Source organism: Apium graveolens, chromosome 7 (assembly GCF_009905375.1).
Source record: "Apium graveolens cultivar Ventura chromosome 7, ASM990537v1, whole genome shotgun sequence".
NCBI lineage: Eukaryota > Viridiplantae > Streptophyta > Magnoliopsida > Apiales > Apiaceae > Apium > Apium graveolens.
The window spans coordinates 122568913-122577455 of record NC_133653.1 but is presented as its reverse complement, the minus strand read 5'-3'; positions in this window follow the sequence as shown (position 1 = coordinate 122577455).

Genomic DNA, 8543 nt, shown 5'->3' with positions numbered 1-8543 from the left:
TTTTATTAGTTTATATCCGTGTGTTATTATCATGCTTTCATATGAACCCATGGTGATGATGAGTTCTATTATGGGCTAATTGTGATCATGGGATCCTAGCGGAATTACTATGGATTTCTTTAGTTAATTGTTTAATACCTTGGTATGTGGTGATCGTATGATATCTAGTATAGGTTGTGCTTATTCATCTTATGTGCGTCGCGAACATGTAAGATAGCCTGTTAATCTCTTGTGAAGCGACAATGAATCTTGAGATTTAGAACTTGCCATGCTAGCATAGGTTCATGTATTGTACGCATGATTAGTGGGTAACTCTAACCATTTTACTTGCCCTGTGTAATCATCATGAATAACTTACGCTTAAATCGTTATGTTGTCAAATTCTGTAGACATATAGGGTCTCAACATAATTGATGCCTATTCAACTTCTATCTTAATTATGGATGCTTGGTAGAATGGTATTCGTACAACGAAAGTTGGCGTTGATTAGTTTCATGTTGTTCGATTAATATCATCACCATTACATGCTAAGGGTAATAACAATAACTATTGAATGAAGTAGTAATGAAGTCAGGATCTCATGTGTGTTTAATATTATTAATTTAAGTGTTTAATCTCGTAGTAATTATTAGTTACCAACCTTAATTGTTATTGTCTTGACATTGAAGAATAATCATACATTGGTGAGTTAGTGTTAATTAAATATAATTAATCAGAGTCTCTATGGGAATGAACTAGAAATTATTCTATATTACTTGCGAATGCGTATACTTGCGTGAATTATTTAGCGCATGCTTTGTGCCTAACAATGTGCAAATGATCAGATAAAGATTAAAGTCTGATAAACTTCAGTATATCTTAGAAATAAGGCATAACTAAGAAAAAATGCCTAAAATCTGTCTTGAATTGTGAAGTCTACTGTAGAATAAAGTTATGCAAGAATCCCCCTCAACTGTTTGTGCTTATTTTATGCATCTTTTGAAATTCTTTTGACAAGGGCTTCTCAGTGTAAATGAGTTACAACTGCCATCAGAATTAATGTTGTTATCAGAATATTTCTCCAGTAATTAGAGAATGTGAAAAGTCACCAAGAAAAATTAATTTGCTTTTCTAATGCATATTACTTAATATCAACAATGCACTTGGATCTTCCCTTCACATAAATTACTCTAGATCTCAAATGAGTACCTGATTTTAAATTTTTTTTCTTTTCTTTTATTTTCTTCAGATAAGTGAGGCTTATCAAGGGTAGTTCATCCTTAAGATTAACTGACATCAAAATTTGACAGATAAGAAGCAATAATCTAGTTTGTGACTTAGTAATAAGATACAGGAAGTAAATTTGACTAAGATCAAAATCAAAATTTGCTTGTGTAATTGATTTCCATATAAATAACTAATTCAAACATGGGATACATAGTTTGTTAAAGACTACTAAGTCAGCATCTAACAAGATAATCCTTATTGGATTGAATAGTCACAGAATATTCAAAACACTTTCAGAGTTTATAGAATCACATCAGATAATAAGTAGTATTTAATATGTTACAATTTAAGCACAGATTACATTGAGATAGGAAAATCTGTAAACACTGATCATAAAGTCTGATGTATGAGAATAAAAACTAAACATATTTTGAGAAAGAACCTGAAACCATTCCAAGTTCATTTACCAGTCTTGTAAAAGTAGCTTTACATAGTAGTTTTGTGAAGATATCTGCTACTTGTTGATCTGTTGGAACAAAATGCAATTCCACTGTACCTTCCATCACATGTTCCCTTATGAAATGGTACCTAATGCTGATGTGCTTTGTCATTGAGTGTTGAACTGGATTTCCTGTCATAGCAATAACACTTTGATTATCACAATAAATAGGTATTTTAGAAAATTTTAACCCATAGTCCAATAACTGATTCTTCATCCAAAGAATCTGTGCACAATAGCTTCCTGCAACAATATATTCTGCTTCTGCAGCTAATATGGAAATTGATTTCTGTTTCTTGCTAAACCAAGAAACCAATCTGCCTTCAAGAAATTAGCAGCTTCCACTAGTGCTTTTCCTGTCTATTTTACATCCTGCAAAATCTGCATCTGAGTAACCTATTAGCTTAAAATCTGATTCCCTAGGATACCACAATCCTAGATCAACTATACCCTTGAGATACTTGAAAATTCTTTTCACAGCTATTAGATGAGGTTCTCTTGGATCAGCCTGAGATCTTGCACAAAGACAGGTAGCATACATGATATCTGGTCTACTTGCAGTTAAATAGAGTAAAACGCCAATCATACCTCTGTAGTTAGTGATATCTACTGATGCTCCAGTATCTTTATCTAACTTGGTGGCAGTGGCCATGGGAGTTGATGTAGTAGAACTGTCTTGCATTCCAAATTTCTTGAGTAGATTTCTGGTGTACTTGGATTGACTGATAAAAGTACCTTCTTCAGTTTATTTGAATTGAAGTCCCAGAAAATAACTCAACTCTCCCATCATACTCATTTGATATCTTGACTGCATTAACTTAGAAAATCTTTCACAAAGTTTTGTATTTGTAGAGCCAAAGATGATATTATCAACATATATCTGTACCAAAAGTAAGTCATTTCCATGGTTGAGGTAGAATAAAGTCTTGTCAATTGTGCCTCTGTGAAATCCACTTTCCAGAAGGAATTGAGTCAGAGTCTCATACCATGCTCTAGGAGCTTGCTTAAGGCCATAAAGTGCTTTGTCAAGCCTGTAGACATGATTTGGAAATTTTGGATCTACAAAGCCTGGAGGTTGTTCAACATATACCTCTTCTTCCAATTCTCCATTGAGAAAAGCACTTTTCACATCCATTTGAAAGACTTTAAACTTCTTGTGAGCAGCATAAGCCAAAAAGATTCTTATGGCTTCCAATCTAGCAACTGGAGCAAATGTTTCATCATAGTCAATACCCTCCTGTTGAGAGTAACCTTTAGCAACCAGCCTTGCTTTGTTTCTTGTAATTATGCCATCATTGTCAGTCTTATTTCCGAACACCCATTTTGTACCAATAATTGATCTGTCCTTTGGTCTTGGTACTAGGCTCCATACTTTATTTCTTTTAAAATCATTTAACTCTTCCTGCATTGCTTGCACCCAATCAGCATCTTGAAGAGCTTCTTCCACTTTCTTTGGTTCAGTCTGAGATAGAAAGGAATGATAGAGACATTCATTTATTGTTGATGTTCTAGTTCTAACACCTGCTTCAGGATCTCCAATTATTAAGTCAGGTGTGTGTGATTTAGTCCACTTCCTTGCAGATGGAAGTTGATCTCTAGAACTGGATCCTCCCCCATGATCCATGCTGTCTCCATCATCAGTTTTTAGATCAAATTTTGATAACTGTTCAGGATGAGTCTTAAGAACAAAACACTTACATCAAAATACATGAAAGTATTTCAGATTTGGCTTCTTTTTCTTCACCATCTCATATGGTGTTTTTCCATGCATGTTTATGAGTGTAGCATTCTGTATAAAACAAGCAGTCTGCACAACTTCAGCCCAAAAATAGGTTGGTAGCTTTGCTTCATCAAGCATAGTTCGTGCAGCTTCAATAAGAGTCTTGTTCTTTCTTTCTATAACTCCATTCTGCTGTGGACTTCCAGGTGCAGAAAATTCCTGCTTTATTCCTTGCTCTTTGCAGAACTCTTCCATGATTGAATTCTTAAACTCAGTGCCAATATCACTTCTTATTATCTTAACAGAATCTTTGACTAACTTATCCAGCTGTCTGACATTATCAGTTAGAGTAGATGCAGTTTCATTCTTCTTGTGCAAGAAATACACCCAAGTGTATCTTGTGAACTCATCCACTATAACCATAGCATATTTCTTCTTTGCAATAGACATGACATTGACTGGACCAAATAGATCAATATGCAGTAAGTAATAAGGCTCAAGAATTGAGGATTCAGTTTTGCTCTTGAATGAAGATTTTCTTTGTTTTGCCTTTTGACATGAGTCACAAAGACCATCAGGAGCAAATATTGATTTTGGCAGTCCTCTCACAAGATCTTTCTTTACTAGCTCATTTTTGTTGTTGAAATTTAAATGAGAGAGTCTCTTGTGCCAATTCCAGCTTTCTTCAATTGAGCTCTACTTAACAGACAGATTGCAGAACCATCAGAATTTGTTGAAAGTCTGGCTTTATATATGTTACCATGTCTGTAACCTTTCAGAATTTGCCTGTAGAATTACTTACAACTTCATAGTGTTCTTCAAAGAAATCCACATGATAACCTCTGTCACATATTTGACTCATACTTAGCAAATTGTATTTTAAGTCCTGAGACAAGAGCTACTGTTTCAATTATGCATTCCCAAGATTGACATTGCCATATCCCAGAGTCTTTCCCATATTGCTATCTCCATAAGAAACTCCTGGGCCAGCTTTCTCCACAAAGTCTGATAGCAGGGCTTTATTTCCAGTCATATGTCCTGAAAATCCACTGTCCAGAACCAGGATATTTTTCCTGTTGCCTGCAATCACAAAGACCACTATTGATTAGTTTTAAGGACCCATACTTGCTTGGATCCTTTGGCCTTATTAAGTTTGTTAACATTTACATCGAATTTAGCATCAGAGTTTATGTTAACATTTTTCTTATCAGAATTTACACTATCAGACTTTGAATCAGAACTTATACTAGAAGGAACAATGCTAACTTTCTTTAAAAAATATTTTATTTGATGATAATCATAGTACAGACTATGATATTCCTTACAAGTATAAATGGAATGCCATAAACCACCACAATAAAAACAAGGATTTTGTGATTTAAACCTAACATACTGACTCTTAACTCCTGATCTAGGAGGTAAAAAGTTTATATCTTTATTTTTCCAGCAAAAAGAAGCAAGATGGTTATAGTTTCCACAATTAGAGTATTTCTTTCTAGGAGCATTAGGAACAGGCATATATTTATTACTTTTATTCACACCTTCCTTTCCATTCCTATTTTCCCTAGCTTCCTTTACCTTGTTATAACACCCTCTAAATTCGGGGTATAGATTTGGGGCATTATTAATCTTAACTACTCACTAATCCTGCACAAGCGGAATATAAATATAATAATTACCCCACACTACTGCTACTCAGGATCTTATAAGGTTAAGAGTTGAAAACAAGAACGACACACTAACTTTATTTCAAACCCATTTAAAACAATCTGTCTCAAGAACTCTCTTTATTACAAAACTTTATTCTATCTACATTCTCACCACACAACTTTATTCAAACAAACATTACTACTTATCCTGTTACACCTGATTTGGTAACTCAAAGCTCACTTCTGGGATAGGGATGAGCACTCTTGGTATAAGAAGGTCCCGCTGCTTGACTCGCTTCTTGACTATGCGGGTTCTGATGGGTTTCATTCTCTACCTTAACTGTAAAACAATAGGAATAACAATAAAAGGGGATGAGCCAAAATTGCTCAACAAGCCTGCAACAATATATATAGTATAAAGAGAGAAGAATAAAGGAATCGTTAAGCTGCTGGTTTGAACAACCATCTGTTTCTGTAAAGAATAATAATTTGCCAACACTGGCGAGTGCCAAATGAACAAGACTGGAAACAAGAACCAACATATGCACTATAACTTGCTGATCAGTCAGGATACAGTGCAGATCTATACCCAACTGCATAGACCCAACCAACATAAGGAGTGCTCAGGCAACTATGACCTATTAATTAAAACATCTGGGTAAAACCCAGCCCGTATCATAACCATCCAGTCCAAATTTTAGCATCCGGAACAATCAGAATGCTTTTGATGTATCCCAACATCAGGATATATCAGAGTATATATAACAAGGGTAAAAGTATTGGAATATGAATAGGGGATTCAATAAATTGGGAGAAATCAAGAATTGAAAAGAAATAGAAATAAGAATCAATAGTTGTGTAACAGTGTATATCAACAAGGATTATCAAAGTGTAACTGATAAGGAAAATGGGGTATAATTCACTATTCTAGTTTTAGAATAGGGAAAAAACTTGCCTTGCGCGTACTTAACCTGGTTCAACTCACCGCCTTCGGTCTCCTGCTTGATCTGCCTTGCTGATACTGAATCAATCATAGAAAAGATAGTCGTTTAGATAACTTACTATATACGCGTATATCGAAATGATACTACGTAACCCTATCAATCTACCCATGCGTTTCTATCTGACTCGCATATATACACATATAATTATATAGCACATAAGGTTCGCATAATCACGTAAAACACATAGCACATAAAGCATATAATTGATTTTTGGACTTATAAATATTTTTAGAATCGATACTAGACTCATACCTGTATTAACTAACCCTATTTGACTTTATTATAATTTTTCAGAATTTATTTGACTCGATTCTACCCCTATTAGGGCCTATAAACAATTAACTAACACAAAACCATTCTCTTTTAGAAGAAATTATGACTTACAATTATTTTTATTGGATTCGCTTCATTTTTCTGATCCTAGGGGTCTTCGTTTCGCTCAAATCGGACTAACGGTTTAATTATTATAAATTAAATAAGATTTAATTAATTATAAATAATTAATTATAATTAAATAATCCTTAATTATATTTTTTAAATAATTAATTAATAATTATTGTATTTTAAAATAATTAATCCATAATTATTAGGATTAATAACAATTTATTACAATTATTTATAAATTATTACCACTTACTCGATTAGATCAATTATTTACAAATAATCAATCAATACAATTAACTGATACGCTATTTATCAAATAAATAATTACTACTCGAACCATAATCTAACTCATCGATTAACTACTCGTATAAATACGAGCTACTCACATTCCTCGTATAACTATCGAAGTATTATTATTATTATTTTTATAACTTATACGATTAATTAATTAATTAACTGTATTTAATTATCAGATACAAATAATTAGTACGACACTCTTCTAATAATTATCACCCGATTAATAATTCTAACTTATCGATTCACTACTCGTATAGGTACGAGTTACTCGCAATATTCAACTAATTAACGAATTATTATTCGTATTATTCAATTATTTTTAATCTTATTTATTAATTAATTACCTAATTATTAATTAATTAAATAACTAATAAATAATTAAATAAATAATTAGATAATTAAATTTAAATTTCTAAATTAATAAAATTATTTAGAAATTAATTATAATAATTTTCAGAATTTAAATCTAATTTTTATTAGATTTTTAGAATTATTAAAATCTGATTTTGATTTAATAAAATACATATCAAAAATTAATTAATGAGGAACATAAAACAGGAAATCAGGTTTAGGGTTTTTGGATCGAAACCGGGTCGAAACCGGGTTGGAACCGGGTCAACTCCGGGTCGTCTAAGAACAGCTGCCCGGCCAAAACTCCAACGCCGGCGGTCCTTTTTCCGGCGAAGAAAACGCAGCTAACGACACGGGATATCCTGGCTTGCTTGTCCGTGATTTCTCTTCGCTAACATCCTGCAACCCCGTTCATGCGCATTTCCTTCCTCAACCTTCGTTCAAAGACGTCCCCGTCGCCTGAATCTTCAACCGCAGCGGCGGCGTCGCCGCTTTTCCGGCCAACCGCAAAACAAAGCCAAAATGAACGAAACTAGTGTCGTTCGATCGAGAATTCGACGATCTACACTTCCTCATCAACGATTTCATGAAACAATCACTCAATCGTAAAACCCGAATTCGAAGTTTAAAACCGAAAATACGAAATCAAAATCAACTCAACAATCAACAAAAATAATTACATAAACAGAAAACTATGAATCACAAGCTTTGCAATGACTACTTACATGATCGATTTGGATGTCGGAATCACCTTCAAATCTGTGATTGAATTTCTGCCCTGTTCTTCACCAACAAACCCTAGTTCTTGATTTTTCTGATTTTTTTTATTATAATTAACTAATTAATTAACAGTAAATCAGCTATTTATATTTATGAAAATAATACGTCTAAATAAAATTAATGGGATAATTACACTCCTAATAAAAATATTTGGCCCCAATTTTTATAATTTTTGGGTATTAATTATGAATTTTTAAATATCCAATATTTACAAAATAAATGCTAAAAATTCCCAAAAATTGTGAATATTACAAATATGCAAAGAAAAATGATGTATGATAATTTCATGATCATATAAAAATAAAGATGTAATTTTTGTGGGGTTTTTGGTACCCGAAGGGGTCCGGAAAAGTCATTTTTCGCGAAAAAGGACAATTTGTAAAACGTCTAGGGGTTCAGAATAGCGATATGGTATAGGTTTTTTTTGGAAAAATAGGGCCAATGATTTTGTTTGAAATATGGGCTTTTAAAACATCGTTTGAGCTGTACGGGTTTTGATATAAAGTATATAACTTACGATAAAACACTCAATAAATATCCAAAACACGTTCGGATCAAAACAGACAACACGTAGCACATAGCAATTAGGGTTTAATGACTCAACAAAGTTAATCACATAATAATACACATAATTTATCTTTATTATAATATAC